The sequence below is a fragment of the Rhodnius prolixus genome, unplaced genomic scaffold (assembly GCF_049639745.1).
Source record: "Rhodnius prolixus isolate KJV_2025 unplaced genomic scaffold, Rpr scaffold_2, whole genome shotgun sequence".
Classification (NCBI taxonomy): Eukaryota; Metazoa; Arthropoda; class Insecta; order Hemiptera; family Reduviidae; genus Rhodnius; species Rhodnius prolixus.
Window position 1 is genome coordinate 47200025 of NW_027411592.1, and position 22319 is coordinate 47222343.

General features: G+C 32.9%; 1 protein-coding gene across 2 annotated transcripts in view; it reads left to right on the top strand.

The window, feature by feature from the left end:
- Positions 1-22319, top strand: part of LOC141449772 (uncharacterized) — a 255913-nt gene that overhangs the window by 84980 nt on the left and 148614 nt on the right. Inside the window, exon 1 of one of the 2 annotated variants that reach the window (XM_074119521.1) lies at positions 11332-11542. The exons of the other annotated variant lie outside the window; for it this stretch is intronic. The gene's annotated coding sequence lies outside the window, so the exon portion shown is untranslated. Of the gene's footprint in view, positions 1-11331; positions 11543-22319 lie in introns of those variants that run through there. 2 annotated transcript variants of the gene reach the window in all.

The window sequence follows — 22319 nt, forward strand, 5'->3', positions numbered from 1 at the left end:
CAAACACTTGTGCACTGTAACGATCTAACCGCCAAGAAAATAGAACAGTTTAGTTTTTTTTTTCTTTTTTGCAGGTTAAAAGTATTCGCTCTAAATTATTTATGTATTTATATTAAGGTGCGTGACCAACTCTGGTAATTTTGAATGCACTGTCGGCTCCGGACAGTGTTCTTTTGTGCAGACAGCGCTTCCAATTAGCGGACAGTGAGGTGTGCACTTCTAGGAAGAGAAAATAAACCACCAGATTGTCCAACCTTGAACTCAAGTTCTGCGCGTTTACCAATTGTTATTAACTACCAAATTTACTCGCTATAACATGTATTGGCTAATAATTTAACTCAAAAGCTCTAGTTCATTTACATAAATAGATATACGAGGTGTGGCTATTAAATAACGAGACTGATGCTGCTACTGAAGAACTATGCATGCGCCACATCCTAACGACCGACAGCTGAGCAGCGTAAAGCCTTCTCTTTCGATTGCAGCGTCTCACGTGTTTGTAGAGAAATCTGTCTGATCGGAACCGTCGTTTGCGTAAGAGGTGTTAGTTTCGTTTTGCCGAAAAAATGATACCACACATGTAGTAGAGCAACGAACTGTCGTGAAATTTCACATGAAACTTGGTGAAACCGCTACTGAAACTTATCTTTTGTTAAAAGAAGTTTATGGCGATGAATATTAATCACATGCGCGAGTTTTTGAGTGGTTCAAGCGTTTCCAGTATGGCCGAGAAGACGTCGGAGATGATGACCGCCCGGGTCGCCGCCCTTCCACGTCCAAAACGTATGAAAATATCGATTATAATTAATCAACATTACTATACCGTGAGGCGCTTGCTCAACTCCGTGAAAGTAAGGAAAAAAACGACCCGATTGGTGGAAGAACAAGTCATGGATTCTCCATCAAGACAACGCGCCGGCTCATCCTGCATTGTCTGTCAATACGTTTCTAGCCAAGTACAACATCCCAGTTTTAGGCCATCCGCCTTATTCGCCTGATCTGGACCCAAGTGACTTTTTTTCTGTTCCCGAAAGTCAAATCTGCATTAAGAGGGACACGATTTCAGTCCGTTGATGCTGTGAAAGAAAAAGCGGCACGCGTCATGCAGGAGCTCACAGAAAAAGATTTCCAGCACTGTTTCGAACAATGGTAAATTCGCATGGAGCGTCGTAGGGATAGGGGAGTGGTGTATATTAAAGGTGATAATAACTATGTTTAAATTTAAAATAAAATGTTTTACAGCAATAGTCTCGTTATTTAATAGCCACAACTCGTATTTAATATAAATTATTTCATTATTTCATGGTATTGGATTAACCTCCATCTTCAGAGATTGAATCATCATATTTGGGTTTAAGAAATTTACACTTGTCACCAAATTGTCCGTCTTCTGTGTCTTACTAAGTCAGTTGGTTTGATGACGACGTGGTAGCTTGCTTTGTATCTGTAGATAAATTTAATCCACACAAACTGTGATATAGTTGATTATTTTAAGCATTACGGATCGAAGTATGTTGCAACAGATATTTCTAGCCACTATACTTCACATGTAACGTGCCTACCCAGTTATCAAGAATAATTAAACATTACTATGAATAACAAACATTCAGATGACTTTAGTTCTTCTAAACTTAGAAGCAAATCACTTCCATAAAACCTAGGATTTTTTATTTTTCAGGAGCCTCAATAATATGGAAAAATAGCTTAACTTTGTTAAGAATTAAACATAAACACGTGTATGATGGAGCTCTTTTATAAGAGTAATAAGAATGTTTGTAATTCACTGAGTCGAAACTTGAAAATTACAGCATTCGTGCACGACTTTAATCTATTGTGACGTTACACTCAGATTAATGAGGAAATACATACGCTCATGTAAGATCAAAATTGTACAGTATATATTTAAAGACAAGTTATCAAATAAATGTAAATATTAATCAAACGTGTGCATAAAACTTATGTAAGTAGATCGCTGAATAGTATTCAAAAAGAAATAAATTTCCAGCCTTGCGAATCCCGATCAATGGCTAGTTTTATCTGCGCAAGTTAACTTACTTCTTCTTTTTCTTTTTTATTCTTGACAATTAGCTCAAAAGATTCAGTAAATTAGAACAAAACACCCTTGGGGTAAATGCTAATGAATCTAAAGTGACAAGGATGAGACCCTAAGGAAAGGTTGTTCAGGAAATACTTTCTAAAAATCATTAATTCGTGCACTCATAGATTTATAATAAATAGAAAACATCATGAAGGCGTGACATTCTATTCTTTCTTTAATATTTGTATCCTTGATCAGTTGCAAATCATTGCCAAAGGCCGTTTTTTTTACAACTGTCGATGTTTAACGAGCAATCGGGATAAACTTTAAACTGAAATGGGATATTTAGTTGAAACGAGAATGAAAATTATTGTAATTTCGTTTGGAATATTCTTCAATTAGTTACGAGATTATCGAGTACGTTTTCTTTCTTCGGCTTTTTGGCATTGGCTTTCACCATCCAACCAGCGTCAATTACTTTTATTTTTGTAAACTCATTAATGTAAATAGTAACTTCTAATTTCTAATACACCTCTTGCTTAAGTTTAAGTACCTAATATTTACAGTACCCATCCTAAACCGATTGAAAAGTTCCATATGCTGTTAATCAGTTCAAATCACTATTAGTAAATTTGTTCTCTACTGCATAACTTTAAAAATTGACACAAATTAGAACCTGGTAACAAAAGTAAAGATAAATTATTGTAAGCACATAAATAACTTTTCACGTTTTTCTATTTGTGCCATCATTTCTGGAATTACACAAAATTTTAGTCTTTTTCTTAAAAATAACTGTTGGCTTCCAAAATTCTATTTGCTATAGCGTCTATTTGATTCAACATTCTCAGTTGGAACCTAAAACATAAGTTTATTCGAGGAATTCTAAAATTAAATATTTTGTAATACTACCAGGTTGTAGTTTTGTTTTGTTTCTTTACATGTGGTCTTTGTTTAAACTTTGTACTATTCGTTAAATGTGTACTTAATTTTGTTCATTAAATGTTGGAAAAATCTAAAGAATCAACACCATGGTTTTTCAATTATTGTCGTTTGAAGCCATGTTTCATCTTCCTCCTTTCAGCTGACAATTATCTTGTTTCCTTTCCACTCGAACTAGAATGGCGCTTACCCAAAATACCCAGCATCCGAAACAACGCCTTTGAATGGTCAAAGACGGAGGGAGCTGAGGAGATATGGTGTAATGATCCTGACTTACTCTCTTTACCATCGTATCCGACGACCGGGGAGAAGTCAGCTTAACATTTCGCACCATTCTTTAGCTAATAGCAGGGGATTGCTTATGAAATCATTTTACCTAAGCACTAACTAAATAAATGCATTCATACCAGAAGATACATTCATACCAATAAATACATTTATACCAGCAAGTACATTCATACCAATAAATACATTCTTACTAATACATACACGCTTTCTACGCGTACATTCATTCTGGAGGAGTGTACTCGATATTCCACTCCTCGCTTGAATGTATCCTAACCTAACTTATCTAAATACAAATCGCTATACAAATCGCTATTCTTCAAAAGACAAATAGCCTTTCTAAATAAGGGGAACCCTCTTTTAATAATGCCCGCAAGTTACATGGTAGCCCTTTGACTTTTCCCTTTGATTGCCAGACACTCTTCTAGTATGTGGATCACCGTCAACCTTTCTCTACATAATGGGCATTTTAGTTTTCTTCCGTTCACTAGTAGATACCCGTGAGTGAAGCAACTTATTAAAAAAAGATTTGCTAATAATTTTCAACCACATGAGAGATTAATAAGTATAAACACTTTTTTCACTTTAACTTTCACACAATCCGGCACAAGAATCCTTAACACTTGTGCAATGTGTTTTGCCTGTTGCCAATTGTAAATACACAATTTTTTGTGTGTGAAAAATTTACTTGCTATTCTATAAAGGTCATTGTTGTATCAGTTTTGCACTCCCAGTGATAAGTTTAGATAAAAATATATTTCGTAAAAAATACAAAAATTTGTTTCTACTTATTTTTGGTATTTTCTCACATTTTTGTTTGTTTTGATTGTTGCTGATTTATTGTGCAATGTAGATGTCTGTCCTTACCGCACGCTATCTACTCTTTTTTTCTCCATCCTATTATCACTAAGAGAGAAAATTAATTGGTAAATTTTGTCACCAAATGGGAAAGTTTCAATATAAATTAGTAAATAAGCTTTTGAAATCTTTATTTACATGTAATTCTTACAGACATTTTGTTTTGCAATTCATACTAGCAACAGTACCGTAATTAGATGGTTGTATTTAACGATTGAAAATTAACATTTAATATGGTGCCGCGATAGCGCTTAGAAACCACAAAGCAGAGATAGTACAAGAAACAATACTAAAGGATTTGAGAGTGTAAAGTATGCTATAAGATACCAAGAAAAATTACAGGAGGTCCTAAGTCTACTCCTTTAGCGGCCATGCAATTGCAATCAGAAATATATTCCCTAAGAGTTCGGCGAGAAATTGAACTCTAAACATGAAGGAGAGATTAGCAAGATTGAGGATTGATTACTGGTAAAAAGATAGACCACCTGAAGTCGAAAAGCTAAAAACTCAGGTGAAATTTTCAACCCATATACATGCTATTCGCTAAAAGTATAATTTATCCCTTGGCAGGAGAGAGCCTCTGTACAATGAGTCGTACTGGAAAATAAGAAGAACACCTTTGGTTCGACTCCATCTCATGGAGCCCGTAAAAAAAACGGCGTCAACAGTGAGACCGAGTTGAGAACTCTAGCCCTTGAATTATGAAGGAGAATGTTATCCATCTCCTCCTTGTACCCACATTTATTCAGACGGTTCAGCAGAAGGTGCCACTAAAAGTGTGGGAACTGGAGTGTTTGGTACCAACTTCCAGTTCTCAGAACGTGTTGGAACGTGGGCATCAAATTTCGATGGGGAGATTCGGGCTAAGATTCCTGATAGGTCTGAGATACGTGGTTGAAAGGAAATTGGACCAAGTAGTCTTTCTTAGTGACTCCCAAGCAGCGTTAATAGCCGTAACGGAGAGCTCAGAGTGGAGTTTCCGCTAATGTAAGAGCGTGCCAGGAAATTATTGAAAAGATACTTATAGAAGGAAAGCACCTGGCTTTCCAGTGGATTCCGGCACATTGTGGATTACCAGGGAACGAGCAGGCCAATAACTTTGCGAAACAGGGAAGTCAATGTGATCAGCCCGACCACGCAATGTGTTACGCATCGGCTAAAAAAGTTATAGGTAACCACATAAATTACACGCGGAATTCAGGAGCATGGCCGCTGGAAAGCAGTGGGCAACACTGCTAGAAGACAGGATACCTGCCGGCCTCCTAAGAAAAGAGTCTGTCGTGCTCTTCCGAGGAATTACAGGGCACGACTATCTCCAAGCACACCTCCACAAGATAGGTATTAGGGACTCGCCGATTTGCCCATTGTGCAATGACGGCGTAATGATTTTTAACCATTTGAACGAGTGCCCGGCACTACATACAGGGCATGACCACTATGAAAGATATTGGGCTGCCAGACAGAAAATGGCTTAACGGCTTTGGAAAAAAAATAAGATATCTTTGTCCAAGAAACCTACTTAAAACGAGCCTGAGAAAGCAGATGTTTAAAAATCATTTTAACAAGACTGGCTAAAGAAAAACCGTCTGTAAGCGACTTTTGTCTCCCCTGAATGAAATGGAATAAATTAATTTTCAACTGGTTGTATGCGAGGATATATTCTTAATAATTTCTCTTGAAAACATAAGTTTGTCGTCGAGACAGAGAGGCATTCAATACAATTAAAATCCAGGCAAATAAAAGCGGATTTAAGAACCTGACAGCAAGATTGTAACTGAGTAACATCACTGAGAAAAGACAGAAGGGACTTAATAATAATGTAACGAACTAATAGGCTTTCAGGTACTAATCGACCACTAGAATCAATACCCTATGTAACCCTCTGGATATCTTACGTCCGTATTCATGTTTTACGAACCATTCTCTACTTCATTCACTGTCTCAAACACTCGGAAGTATCAGTTGAGTACATGTTCAAGAAATGCTTATTCATTCAATTTCAATGCAGTAAGCAAGAATGCAGTACGCAATCAATTGTCGTCATAACTTTTGCATGCATAGTCGAGTAGATCTCGGAAGTATAAAATATTCAACATGATTGATGTTTGATTAAGTAACTTCCTAAAGTTATAGATACATAATTAATCCCGCTGTCGTATTTTATTTTCTTTCTACTCTAGTGAAGAGCACAAGAAGCAAGTGAGGTCTCGGCTTGCACAGGCAGGAACTATTCTATGTACTCTAGTCTCACTTAAATCACAGTTCTCTTTTAAAATAGATTATTACGGTTAAAAGACTCCTTTCAGATCATACATGTTAAAAAAACTCCTGACAATGAATTCAATTCAGTAATAGAATAACATAAATATGGTCAAAACCTTATAAATTTCTATAAAAAAACAAAAACAATTAAATGAATAAATCTTCTATTTTTCGAGTTAAGTTTGTATAATTAAGAACTATAAACTATAAAGTTGTCAGAGTGAAGATGCTGTTTGGTATAATTGAAAGTATTTACATGGCTATTAGAAAACGATGCATCTAAAATGAAAGATAAATGTTCTTCTATAATTCTAGCTGTAGCCTTAGAAAAAAAAAAAGATGAATTTTTTTGAGATATCTTTTAAGATACTATCAGTAAAACAATAACTCTAAGAACTACCGCTAGAGTGTGTTATTAAATCCGACTTGGAATTATTAACCCAAGTTGTTTTATTAAATATTTCCTAATACCTAAGAATAATGCCAGCCAGCTGAAATTAATATTTAATATTCCTTCAGTAGGAACAAACTATATGTTATTATTATTACAATCAATTTCACATGGAATTGATTTTTACTTTCTCCCTAGGGTTTTGTGATAGAAGTACTGCCATATTTTCCAAATTCTTCTTCATTAAAGTACTAAGATCTCCAAAGCAACCAAACAGAGTGGTTTTGACATAGTGCGTTTTATTTTTTGTTTAGTGCATCTGTTAGATTAAAATTCTGTATTCCCTGCAGGATTTAAAAATGCAATCAATCAAGACTAAGAATTGCATTTGTTTTTTTTTTAATCAGTCATCAAATTATAAAAACGCGACTTCATTTTCTATTTATTCTCTTTCAGTTTTCAGCGATTCTTTTGAAAAGAACACCAATGATTTTATTAAAAACTTAAAATTACTACTGTGTTACAATGGCCTGTCATTTTTGTTAGAAATAACGTTTTAAGAAAATTGTTTTACTGGTTTTATTTTGAACTCCACTGCTGTAACTTTTCTGTAAAATGTCAATTCAAGAACACAGAATTGAAAAAGTAGGTATACCTCTACTTTCACTTCTTTTTTTTTATATACAATTACGTTCTATATAATACATTTTATAAACATTTTACTATGCGGGATCCAAAACATTTTCAGTCTTGGTTGCATAATTCTATTTACTTAGAGTAAAAAGTAAACTTTACCATTGAAATTTTGTATTTGTTGATTTATTTATTTATTTATTTTTAATTCAAGTAATATTTGGAGCTCACTAAATGCATTCATTTACAATTTAAATTTAAAAAATTATGGAAACATTAATTAATCAACTGGTGGTAATTACTTGAATTGATGATTTAAATAAACACCTCAGTTGAATAAAGTAGAAGTTATGTAAACCTTTTTTTTTTCATCTAAGATGTGGTTTTAAATTTTTCTGTTTGCCTTATTTGTGATAGCATTTTTAATACACATTATAAAAATATAATTATAAATTTGTCTTTAACTATTTAACTATTTATTGAGAGTAATTAAAGAGCGATGGATCAGCTCTGGGAAACGCATTGATTGGAAAACACAGGCTCGTAAGTTCATAAAGCCCTTAATTTTTTTCGACTTGGAAGTTTCCACGGCTAAGTTATGAGTGGTGTAGTAAGAAGAGAACACTATTCTGTGGAAGCCTTCAAGCGCCAGAGAACTCAGAAGACAAAAGTGGCTATCTAAAAGTAAAAAAACCAATTAATAAAAATTAGCTAAGTTGTCAATCAAACAAGCCTGAATTAAGGCTATTTTTATAGGAGTTTAACAAGACTACTTTTGTAAAAATGTCCTTAATTTCGTTGCTTCAAGGTTTTTTATGATTTCTGGATTTTCAAACTTAATTGCATCTATTCTTAGATTTAAATAAAGGAATATCTAAGTTAGGAAATGTTAGTGTGAATGTATGCGCGAAATAATTGCTAGGTATTACTTCGATTTGGCTCCTAGTTATGGACTTGATTAAATTCTGTATTTTCAAAATTTGTAACGCTTTATTACCTTACCTACGAAGGATTGCTTATAATTGTGAATGGGCCACATGGAGCTAATAGTAACAAACTCAAAACCACATCCACATCAAGCTCAGGATTATTTTTGGATGATTCCTTTAATAATGACATTACACGAATGCATAAACATTACTATTTGTACTCTAACTTAATAGTTCTAAAAAGTGATTTATCAGTTATCTTTTTCGTTTAACTATTGCAGTCAATAAACCTGGATGCAAAATAAAGGATATACCTCTATTTTTAGATAATTATGTTTCGGAAAAAAATTCATATATTTTTTTTTCCGGCCTACGATACAACTGGCACAACTTCCACGTCATTATGAATACGTATAATTTTTTAAAAACCCATTTGTCCTTCAGTAATTCAAGGTAGAATGTCATTTCATTCTGCTTCTTAAAATGCTAATGCTTAAAAATGATTTATTAATTTGGTAGAAATGTCAATAGTGTTTGTTCTTTATCAATTCTATGGTTTCCTGGAGGAACATATAATTTTCATTTTTTGCTGGATGAAATTGTGGCATTAATAGTTAAAACTAGGACATGTTAAATTTTTTTCTGGATAGTTTTGAAATTTGGTGAATTAACTTAGTTTTTTTTTCTTATTTTTTTTTTTTAATATAAGACGTTTGATACCTTCGCAGATTCAGAATTTGAATTATCTTGAAATTTTCAAATGTTTAAACGTTATTTAGTCCGTCAAATATTTTTTTATCAACTGCAACCTCTCTTAAATCTGTTAGTTAAAGAGTCTGACTTCGTTTACCACTAGGGAAGCTGGTTCGCATAGTTTTGTTCGAAAAATTGTCTTTAATAATTTGTTTTATGTTGTTAACAAAATATTGTTATAAAAAAATTATTTAACTATTAGATCTGAATTGATTCTGGTTTTTATTTTTCATCAATCTGGTTAATAGACCATTTGACCTCCTCAAATTACTAACAGCTATTGTATTCTCTCTAACTCTGAGTGTTTAACAACCACTTTTGGTTAACATTGAAAGCGGAAGTTACAATATTGACTTGATGAACTAATATCTGCAGATAATCAAAATCCAAAGCCAGCCAGAAAAATAAAAGAAACAAAAAACATATTGTCACATTTTCATTTATATTGTCTTAATTTAATCCGAGTTGTGACTATGACTGTAATTGAGAGTGGTTTCAGAGAAGATAAAGTTTGCTTCTTTATATGAGTAAATAAAACCCATGTAGTTGCACATTTAATCAAAAAGTGGCTAGATCAATTACTTTAAAAAAAAGATTTCACTAACTCTGCTATTTTTATTAGAATTACATGACTTCTATTTTAATTAATTTGAACGTTTCTTCTAAATAATTAAACTTCTTCCTTGTACTGATCTGTCGCGCTTCCTTGGGCTCTACATAGACAAAAGACTCACGTGGAACCCACACACTAGACTTAAAAGATAAGCAATGACGAAACGTGCGAAACTGCTTTACAGAGTACTGGGATGACGCTCCAAATTGCCCATTGAATTCAAACGATTACTATACAATACCATCCTCAAATCTATGGTGGACTAGAGCTGTGGGGTTCAGCCAAACCAACCAACCTACGGACGGTTTAAACTTTACAATCAAAACTCCTCCGACAGATAGCTGACGCTCCTTTCTACGGTGACTAACCTCACTCTTCACAACGACCTCAACATTTCCTTCATAGACCAACTCGCTAAGACTAAATATCAAAAGTTCCAAACTGCTCTCGCTACTTGCTCAAATCCTCTTGTACTGCCTCTCGCCTCCTCTGACATCCCTAACAATACTCCTCGACGACTGAATCGCCAGTGGCCCCGCGACTTTTTTACTGTCCAAGAACTAAACGTAATTATTCTCCTATCTCTCCTCTCTCCTACTCATATTCTCCTCTTCACAATCTCCTCTCTCCTGTAGAGAGTGCTATCGCTGGGTAACTTCTTTCCTCCTGCTCTTCCCTTACCAGTTCATCTTGTTTACCTATTTACTTATTGTATATATTTATACAGATTGTAAATCACAAAATAGGAAATAGGTAAAATAAATAGGTAGGAAATATGAATGTGAATCAGTTAAGTGAGCTATTTGATTTAAAGTTAAAAAATATGGCGACAAAACAAGATATTTCTATCCTCTCTGCCCAGTTGGAGCTTCTCCGTCATGAACATTCCACCCTGAAATTAGAAATAAAAAAGCAGCAAGACATAAATAGAAAATTAAGAAGCCAGATGGAATTTACTCAAAGGGAAGTGAAAAGAAAAAATTTAATTTTTAAAGGTATTACAATGAGCCCTGAAGAAGACTGTTTACAAAAGGTAAAAAACTTGTGCTTGAATCTATTAAACACTCCAGAAGATATTACAATATATCGAGCTCAGCCTATAGGCAATAAAAATGCCAGTAAGAAAATCATTCTAGCGGAATTTCCAAAAGAAGCGGAAAGGATAAACATTTTAAAAAACGCCAGAATACTGAGGGGAACGGGAATATCAGTGGAGAAAGATCTCACTGGGATGCAGAGAGATATAAAAAGGAAACTTTTATATCTGAGAAAATGCATAAAAGAAACAAACCCTAAATTGCAAGTATCAGTATGGAATCAAAATTTATTTATTAACAATTCCAGATTTCATTGGATAGAGGAAGAAGGGCTTATTTTTGGTAGAGAGTGTGGAATAAGTAAATTAAAAGAAATTACGAATTATGATTTTTCCACAGTTATTCAAAAGTTATTGAGTGAAGTATCAGCTGAGAAGTTAAATTTAAGAAAAGAAGAGATGGGAGAAGATAAACAGAAGAAAGAAGATCAAAGTTCTTTTAGAGAAACAACCTCAGTAAATGTCTGTAATAAACAAGTTGTATAATATAAAGACGTCTGTCAGGTTAACACAAGTAAGTGCATAACTAACAAATTTAAAATATGTTCATATAATGTTCATGGCTTGTTTAGTAAATTTAATGATGTTTCCTTTTTCGAGTTTTTAAAACAATATGAAATTATAGTGCTGTATGAAGCTTTCTTAGTTAGTGAGGAGTGTCATAGATTTGATAAATATTTTCATGGCTTTAAACTTAACTGGCTGGGTGCAAAAAGATTAAATAAATTTGGAAGACCTAGTGGAGGTACGTTATTAGCTTACAAATCTAATATTTATCCGAATTTAAATTGTAAATTTGTTAAAATTCTTGATTATGATGTTATCGAGATTATCGCTTATGACCAGAAATTTTATTTAATACCAGTATATCTTAATTTTTCACACTGGGATTCAGATTTTAACAAATTAAATAATGTAATGGAAACTATAAATTGTAATAGTGTGGTGATAGGGGACATGAATGCAAGAGTTGCTGACGGACAAAGCTTACCTGATTGTATTGCACAAGAAAAGTGTATTGTAGAAAGTTTTAGGCATTCAAAAGATTTATGTTTAAATAATAGGGGTAAATTATTTTTACAGTTTTGTGAAGATTCGGACATTGTTATATTAAATGGCCGTACCAAGGGGGACAGTAACGGAGAATTTACTTTTATTGCAGATAGAGGAAATTCAGTAATTGACTTTTGTTGCGTCAGTCCTAATTTGTTAAACCTGGTTTCTGATTTTGAGGTAATTCCAGAAATTTATTCTGACCACATGCCAATTGTGATTACCTTCGAGTATAAACAATTTTCAAACAATGTTAGCAAACCTCGCATGCTTTCAAAATTGCTATGGTCAGACCAAGACGAACAACATTTTAAACTAAAAATGAGTAAGAAAATAGCGCTGCTGGCAAAACAACATATTAAGCCGGAAGAAAAACTAGACGCTTTGTTAAACTGTATTGTAGATTGTTCCCATTACGGTAACCAAATATACAAGCCAAATATCGCTAAAATCGGTAAACAAATATGGTTTGATTACGAATGTAAAAAGTATCGCAAGCGTTCATTTAGATTTTTACAGATCTTTAGAAAACATAATAATACCTATGTGAGACAATTATACCTTGAAGCGAACAGTATTTTCAAACAGGTATGCCAAAATAAAAGGAAAAAATATATTGAAAGTTTAAAAGATAAATTTAAAAATGTGAGAGATTCGAAAGACTACTGGAAACTAATAAAGCAATTTAAAGTCAGTAATTATATTAATGAGTCGAATATATCTAAGATCCAATTTATGAACTATTTTCAGGAATTGTTAAACCCTTCAGTAACTAATGCCGTAATTCTCTATGCCGAACCGTTCTGGTCTAATTCAGATTTAGATAAACAGTTTACACTACTAGAATTGAAAGATGTTCTTAGAAAAGCGAAAAATAACAAAGCCCCAGGAATTGATTCAATACCATACGAATTTTTCAAAAACAGTTCTGATAATTTTCTCGAACAGTTAGTGAACACTTTTAATTATATCTATGAGACTTGTAAAATTCCACGTAGTTTTAACGAATCGATCATTTATCCGTTATATAAAAAAGGTGATTTAAACTCTGTTACAAATTATAGAGGGATCTCCTTTATTAATGTGGTTTCAAAACTATTTACAGGAATCTTATTAAAACGATTGTGGGATTGGGTGGATTTATATAATATTCTAAACGAATTTCAGGCGGGATTCCGTCCTGGATACTCTACAGTTGACAATATCTTCACCCTTCTTAACATTCTCAAAATTGTATTATCAAAAAAGCGGCGAAAAATTTACAGTTTTTTTATAGATTTCAAATCTGCTTTCGATTGTGTCAACCGGCATGCGCTATTTTTTAAGTTGGCTAATTTGGGACTGTCAGCGAAAGTAATAAATATTTTAAGGGGTTTTTACGATGAAACGAGGGCTACAGTGTGGCATAAAGAGGGGATGTCTGAATTCTTTCACACTAATATTGGCGTGAGGCAAGGTTGTCTTCTGAGCCCATTACTTTTTGGACTCTTTCTAAATGATTTGCACGATAGCATTGGAGAAGGCTTAGATGTGGCTGGGACAAACATTAGGTGTCTCATGTATGCTGATGATGTTGTTATGCTAGCATCAACCCCTATTAAATTACAAAGGATGATAAACAAACTGGGTGAATATTGTAGTTTGTGGGGATTAAATATAAACTTAGCAAAATCGAAAGTCGTAGTGTTCCGAAATGGTGGTAAACTTTCTAGATTTGAAAAGTGGTATTTAGAGGGGCGACAAATCGATATTGTAAATTCTTATAAATACCTTGGTATGACCATCTCCTCAAAAGTATCTCTTAGCGAGCATTTTCTAGAAAGAATTAGTCATGCAAAATTTGGGCTGAACACTACTTGGCATAACTTAATGATGAAAAAGGATATTCCCTACTCCACCAAGTTAGAAGTATTTCATTCTGTTTCTCGTTCAGTAGTCAGCTATGGGTCTCAAGTCTGGGGATTTGAGCCTTACGACTGTTTAGAAAAATTTAGAAGATACTTTATAAAAAAATTATTATCACTTCCCCGGTATACCCCAAATTATATAGTAGACTTTGAAACCGGAATTGAATCTATATATTCTTATACTTTGAAGCTTCACTTCAAGTATATACTAAAAGTTTTAGAAATGCCCTCCACTCGTCTACCCCACATTATGTGTAATGAGACTATTAAAAGGAATATATACTGGTATAAAAAATGGGGGGAGTTGGGTGCAGCACATTTACCTTTGTCAAATATCCCATCATTGCGGCAAAAATTACAAAGTTTGAGGCAAGATCTAATAAAAGCTCAAAAAGAAGAAGCCTTAAATAATTGTATACAATCAAGGTATGAATTGTACGGTAAGCTTTGTTCTGTCGGGGACGGCACTATATATTTGAATGATGATAGTGATTTATATTCAATGAGATGGATTTGTAAGGCTAGAACTGAATCCCTAAATCTGAATTTTAAACATTGGAAACGAGACAATACAGTTAGATGTTCCCTCTGTAACTCTAACGAAAAAGAGGATACATTTCACTTCATTGGGGTGTGTACCGTTCTATCTGAATGGAGGGTCAAATGGTTAAAAAAGAAAAAATTGACTAAGGAAGAGGTTTTTAATTTGTTAAAGGGTGGAAACTGGTCAAATCTCGTTATGTACTTAAGGCAAGCCAGTTATTACAGAAATGAATTAATAAATGAATTTAATTGGTAAAGGGCATAGGAGGATTATTTTATTTTATGATTTTATTTTATGAAGTTAAATTTTGAGCCATTTTTTATTTCGGGTGTTCTTTTGTTTTTGTCTTTTTTGTTTTTATCTTCTTAGAAAGGGTGTATGTTTATTTATTTTATTTTCACTTTTTACTGAAATATTGTTTGTTTATTTACAATTACCTTTTCGAGGGCGTAAAAAGTAGTTAATTTTTGTTATTAGAAAAATTAGAAAAAAATAAGGAAGAAGAGAAAAAGAAACTGTGAATTAATCATTATTATTTAAAATGCGTTACACATTTATCATTTAATTTAAGTTTATTAATTAATTGTTTATTGTATTTTATATGTTTATTTATTTAAAAACACTTTCTGTAAAATACAGACTTGACAGACGGATTTTATCCATTGTCTATGTGCATAGATGTGAATAGAAGTTTGATTTATTTTCTTTTTTTTTTATTTTTTGTATTATTTTTGTTTTAGTTTTTCTTTGGTTGTAATTTTGTATGCACAAAATAAATAAATAAATAAATAAAAAATAATAAATTAAAAAGAAATAATAATAATAATTAAACTTTAATTTGTCATAGCAATTAAATTGAATTAAACTAATCTTACAACTTAAATAAATGACATATTTTGTTTGCAACTAATTTGCAAATAAATAAATTTATCAATATTTTTCAATTTTTGAGTGTTCATTCCTCGATGTGCCAAAAATACATGAATCAATCTGAATTCCAAAACTGGTGCAGAGTTATTTTTTATGGATATTCTTTTATTAATCTAAGGTTATTGCATTGATCAAAATGATTTGCGCAATGAAGCTAATACAAGTACTTATTACCTTAAATGTCTTTCATTTCAGTTACTGTACTTAATATGGTAGTCTACATACATTAAATAAATGCACATATATATTGCAATGCTTAACAGATAATCTATTTCGTGGCATTTAGGTTTTTAATAGAAAAAAAAACTATGCTTATTTTGTACTTGAAACAAAAAACTAATATTTGCGTGAAATTTATGTAAAACATTTATTAGGTCATATTAAATAAAAATAAATGTTGCAATAAAATATCGATTAAATCTGTAATGTTTTATGTTGCAGGTAAGTGAAGTGAATTCGCTAAGATTTGTGAGGTCTATAGATGGTAAGTTTCAATATAATTATAACATAGCGATTATGTAGCTTTAAACAGACACACACAACAAATATATATGTATAAATATACCTCATGTATTAGATTTAGGAGTGAAGGGCGAATAAACGAGCCACACCTTATAAATGTCCTTGTAACCAGCTGTCCGGAGAGGCCGAGTTCGATACCCAGCAGTTCAATACGAGCGCAAGTCGGGTCGTTCCACCGGCTCAAAGTGACAGTGTTGAGCTTGCCAAGGCGGCTTACTTTTTCTAATGCAGTGAAACTGATGAATTGCATTAGCTGTTGCTGTGAGATAGAAAGAGAGATCAGTGCTCTGTTTGCAATTCAGTTTGGGGTGGTTTCTTGATTTGACGGTGGGAGCGCCTAAAGCCCGTTTCTTTACTACAACCTTCAAGCACAAAAACTGGGTCTACTTCATGCTCTGCACAGCTTGTTAACTCAGGAATGCCTGCCTTTTTTTATTTCGTTATAGAGTACCATTAATATTTCAACTTCTTTCTCTAAGTCTGGCTGACCTCAGCTTTTTACTGTTTTTAAAAGCAATTGAACTTGTTCTAAATAGTTTATAGTTTTGTTTCTAATTCTTTCTTACATTCCACTAATTTTTTTACAATACACAAAATAAGGCTGGCTCAACAATTATTTATTAAAACTTTAAAAAAGTAAACCCCCAAGTAGATTGAATTACTAGCACTGTTGTACTCAATTTGTTTGACTAAATTGAATTAAAAACTACCTACAATCCTTCCATCCCTACTGACACAAAAGAATTAAACATAACCTTCCCAAACTTTCTTCTCTAAAGGCAGGTTTTTCAATCATTTTTCTTTATCCTTGTCCAAGATCCTAAGTTTTCACTAAACAATAATGAAGGTTAAAATGTAAATATATTAATACTGCATTATTTTGTCATTAATTGTACATATTTAATAATAATGTTTTGCCTTAGCTATCTAAACAAAAGATGTATTATCATTACAAACTATGTACCAAAAGTCCCATTACGCCCCATCTAATTGTGCTATATGATATTTTGGGTTCCAGGTGATATTGGGTCGTGAAAAAATGTCTGACGAATCAAATTATACCCTGGAGGAACGAATCGTCATGATTACCTGGGCTCATGAACGACCTCACTTTAAGAAAACATTGAAAGAGATCCAAAATGATTTTTAACGTTAGATTTAATAGAGTAGCACCACCGAAACCAACAATTTTACGTTGGGAGAAGAAGCTATTTGAAACTGATTCCATTAAGGACAAACCGCGTTCTGGAAGACCATCAACCATTCCGAAGACCCCGAGACTCATGAGACTCATGTCAGTGAATCAGCACACTTATCTCGCCATGCTACGCGACTGGTTAGTATCGCAAAATTGGAACGGGCTTCGCGATCGAATCTGGTTTCAACAGGATGCTAGCTCATTTCGCAATAAGTGTGAGAGAATATCTAAACGAAGTGTTCAGAGATAGATGGATGGGAAGAGGATTGCCAGCGTTACCGGCACCTCTGAAATGGCCACCACGAGTCCCTGATCTGACATCTTGTGATATCGCATTATGGGGATACATCAAACCAAAAAGTCGCCCCAGAATAGTTATCAGACAACTTAAGACCTCAAAGATGCTGTTCGGAATGCATTTGCTTCCATCACTCCAGCAATGCTGCGGCGCATTTCACATCGCTCCTTGTGCAATGAAAATGACGGTGTGCACACTCAACGCCTGGAGTAAATGATGGTTTACTTGTTGTAATTTGTTTATGCTACTTAAAAGCTTCTCTCAACATACACATGCTGATAAAAGGACAGTTTGCACGGAAGTTTGAGGGCTGTAATGGGACTTTTGGTACGTACTGTAGAGGCACAAGTCTTATTTACAAAATTTTATTGGTTCACCCAAATTTCTTTCATTTTCCTGATCATTTAATGACATTTTGCCCAATAAAAAGTTAATTTGTTTTGGTGCCAGGGCTGCTGTGAGTTCCATTCAGTTTTTCTTTGAAATAGCAGTAGAACATAGTACAGCTCTAAGTGCTCTTCATGTTATTGCCCAAGTTCTTTAAAATAAGCTACCCCCCCCCAAAAAAAAGGTTCAATTTAAGTCCTTGCTTTTGCAATTATTTTTTTCTTTGACTCTCAAAAAATTTTAAGACTTCTCTTGCACATTCAATTACAATTTATAAAACAAGAGTGCTGCAATGCAATTCTAACAAGTAAAAGCACATTACTTTTGACCTTCAATAAAAATATAAATGTATTATCTACTCCATCAGGTTTTCAAAATAAGTAAACACATAATATAAAATAAATAACATAAATCTGGGCCAACGTACACTTGGTCAATATTCACCTGCAAATTATTAGCTAAAGATATTATTTATTTTATGATTTTTTGCCAACACCATTAGGAAAGCTATTGAGTTTTATTCGCTAATATTATGGAATTGTTTCAAGACAAATGACTTTATTAAATTACAGACAAGTATTATATTTTACTGATTTATTTTTTAAGAGACTGTTTTTTTTATTGAACTGAACTGAAATAACCTTGATAGGTTAATAAAATTGAAAACCTATGCCACGCCTTCCAGCTGATTCCAGCATACTGTATCTCCTTGTGCTAAATAATCCATCTTTAATTAACTATAGTTATCTATTGCGTAAAAAAAAAAATTAAAAAGCCGAAACAAAATATCTACATTTGCGTGGTTAAACTTGTTAATAAACTCCAAAAAAAATATCAAAATAAGCAAATAAAAAAAAGGGACTTGTGAAAGAGATTTTTAAATAAAAAAAACATTCGGATCAAGTCCTTGAGTTTGAAAAAGTGCCATCAAAATTCTCTGATTACCGTTCTATGCTCTAATTCTGCGCAAAGATCTATAGAATTTACTTTCAACCGTTATTATATTTAATTACCATATCTTGTTGGGCAGTTATAATACTAGCCTTGGATTTTTTTATTAACTTTTTTCTAGCATTTTTTTTTTAGTTAGTTTGTTAACTATGTTATTAATAATAATTAAAAATTGTTTTAAACCCGTTTCTTGCTTTGATTTAATATATTTCCAGATTATTTTTATAATTCCATACACACAAAATATATTTTAAACTAAATCAATCTCTTTACTTTCTTGTACTCTAATATTAAGAGGCTTTATAATCATGCAGATTTTCTATTTACTGAAACAATCCGTTTTGTGTAAGAAAATGTGGTTTTCCACCAACTTAAACTTAAAAAATAAAAATAAAAATAAATAAAATGAACAAAATCATTGATGTGTGTTGGTGTAAGCATTTTTTTAAAATGTTTTTGCAATTTTTAGCCTTATTTTTTTTTTTTTCATTGTATATATTTATTTATTTCCAACCTGTATACATATACATCCAGTAAATGAGATCATAATTTTGTTAGGCACAGATTGTAGGCTGAATCCTGGAGGATCCAGCGCCACAATCGGGAAGGCACGCTGAGAGTGGAACTCTATAGGGGTTGGAAGGAAGTTTAGGAAATAGGTAAAAGGTCACGGGGCCAACGTCGTTTCAGGCGTCGTGGAGGACTGTCGGGATGGATTTCAGGCTTGTGCGGTGGGATTAGGATGCATGGTTAGGCTATTATGGAAATTAAGGAAGCCAGGAATGGATTAGTTCAATGACAAAAAGGATATTGCGGTCTGTGTGGAGGGTTAAATTGGATACATAATAAGGAGCGTTGACCATATGCCGAAGGACTTTAGATTGAAAGGATTTGGATTCTTTGAATGTTGGAAGGTTTCGCAGAGCCCCACAGCTCAGCTCCGTAGGTCCAGATGGGTCTTAGTAGTGTCTTGTATAGAGTCAATTTGTTCTGTACGTTCATGGTTGATCTCCGCCCTAGCAGTCTTCGTAGTTGTCCGTATCGTCTATTGAGTTCTTGTCTTTTCAGTCTAGTGTGCGGGTTCCATGTAAGTCGACTGTCTAAATACAGTCCTAGGTAGCGTACTTGAGTGGAGGTCAATCTAAGTTAAATGGTGTGCTACTTGAATAAACATAAAAATAGCCAGCATGCTGTAAAATCAAGTTTAAGGTAAATTCCTTAACCAAAAGAACTTTTTTATTTAATAAATAGTCCATTCTCACAAAAATGGCTTCTGAAATATTTTGTGAAATACCGTACAGTAATGCCTAATTTTACAGGCGGACCTTACGTCCAGCTACCAAATTAGGTGTCGTGGACGGAGGCGGCAAGCAAACATACTTTACTGTAAATTTCTTAAATTAACCTTTAAATAAAATCCAAGGCCTAAAGACTGGGAATCGAACCCAGTTCCACAATGCATATTAGCTTTGCAGGTCTCGCCTCTTAACCGCTCGGCTACCGTAACGCCTTTTTGTGAAAATTCGAATTATTGATAACTAATTTTAAACTAATTATAGATTTCTTTAATTACTTTTGCTGTTATTATTTGTCTATGAAAAAATTTGTATTAAGATAGTTTTCAAGGAGGAGTTGTGATAGATTTGTCTTTAAGGTTACATTTCAATGTAATGTATGGTTAGAAAATGTGTAATAAAATTAAATGAGACTCAAATGTTTGTAGGAAATTTGTGAATTACGAGAATGAATCATTATAATAGAATGTTGTGTGGGAGTTTATATCAGATTTTTTGTTTATAGTCCTCTTGGAAACTTATGTAAATAAGTTTGGCCCATTTCTCCCTTAGTTGCAGTAGAGAACAAGCTTTAATCTTTTAGCTTCTGCGATGATTTTCATAAGTTCCCGAACAGCAGTTTCTAAACGGTTTAACATCTTTTTCTTTTGGAAGACTATTTTTAACTGAATTTAAACTTCTACTCCATGGAAATTGATGCCCCATTATCATTTTCTTGAGGGCCTCATTCAATGTATTTTACAATATCTACATCTTTTCCCAATCATTGTTTTCAAGTTTTTTTTTCACTAACCTGAAGACATAGATATCCAGTTAAGAAGTTGGTCTTATTAGGTAAAATTCATTTGAATTGATAAAATATTCTTTATTTTCTTATTTATAATTGTTTGCCTTTTCTCAAAATAGCATTGTACTAATGAGATCTGAGCCATCCCTTCCCTCCTCTGAGTTTTCTTAGTAATTTCTCTTTAACGGGGAAAATACCCAAAATACGAACAGTATGTCAAGTAGTGGCACAGTTCAGTTGCCTTTAAGTGTAATTAGTGAGTATGCTAGGTATGTTCCCCTTTTTTGGCTAGGCTGGAACCGAGGAATTAGAGTGCTTAATATTATATACTATCATATAAGATAGAAATAAATAAATACATTTTAATAATGGCAAAAAAAATATTCGCATATTAACAATATTAACCAAAATAAATATTAAAAAAAAACGGATAATTTCTATCTGGCTACTCAATTAGTTATGCTGATCTTTGAAACATCCTATAATTATTCAAATTATAATTATTAGAAAAAATGTTATTGACTATCTTTAACAATATATTATAAACATTCAATAATTTACATAATTACAGAATATGCACTCATTTTAATAACCCAGAATGTAGAAGTTGCATTAATTTCATTCCGACTCAATGCAATATGTTGGACTAGCATTAACTATATTGGTTTTTATTCTGAACATTAATTAAAAAAAAAGAGAGTGAGTAAAAAAAATTATTTTAATCAATAATGAGTAATAAAATATTATTGAAGTGCTTTATAAATAAATAATTAAAAAGGAATTAAATTGTAGTTTTATAAGGGGCAAACATAAATTGGAAGAGTTGAGTAAAGTCTTGCTTTACGTCTACCTACAGATCAGATGTCGTAGATGAAGGCAGATAGATAAACATACTTCACTTAGTATTACTTAATCAATTAATAACAATTACTTAGTATTCCGTTAAACAAAATGCAAGGCCAAGTGCATTTTCGTGCCACTTTACTGTGATGTCTGATTTTTCACCATTTTCGTGATTTTGTTTTAATACAAACAGTTGTAACATTAACGTGCACCTCAAACTAACATTAATATTATACTTTTTTATATAAATATATAATAATACAGTTATAAAAATAAATGGCAACAGGCTTCCACAGATGTGCAACATGCTGAGAGAAATAGCATCTTCCCAGCCGTTGTGATTGCGTAAGCAAGCATTACTTTATTTTTATAAACTTTACCTTTTTTTATTACGGATTATTTTTGTGTAATTTTAATTTCTTGAGCAGTTCAATGATCAATGATGCGACAAAGTTCTCAGAATTCTTCAACATAATGATTGTAACTAAATGTAGAGGCGTAAAAGAAAAGTAACCCCATAAATCAGATAATTAGGGCGTGTGAATGTAACATAATTATTTCTTTCGTAATAAATTGAAACAAAATTACTGTTCTTCATTATATCAGTAATGTACTTTAGTGTCCCTATTATACGAACTCTTTGTAGGTATTTAATTTCAGAGAGAAAAAAAAAACGAGCGATAAGATAGTATACAAGTCTATGGTGAGGAATCATTTTTATACAACATTTAACAAATCCAATTCTAAAAGCGCAACTGTAACAAAACCCACGCTCAGTTACGTCTTTTACCAAATCGTCGCTTGCTG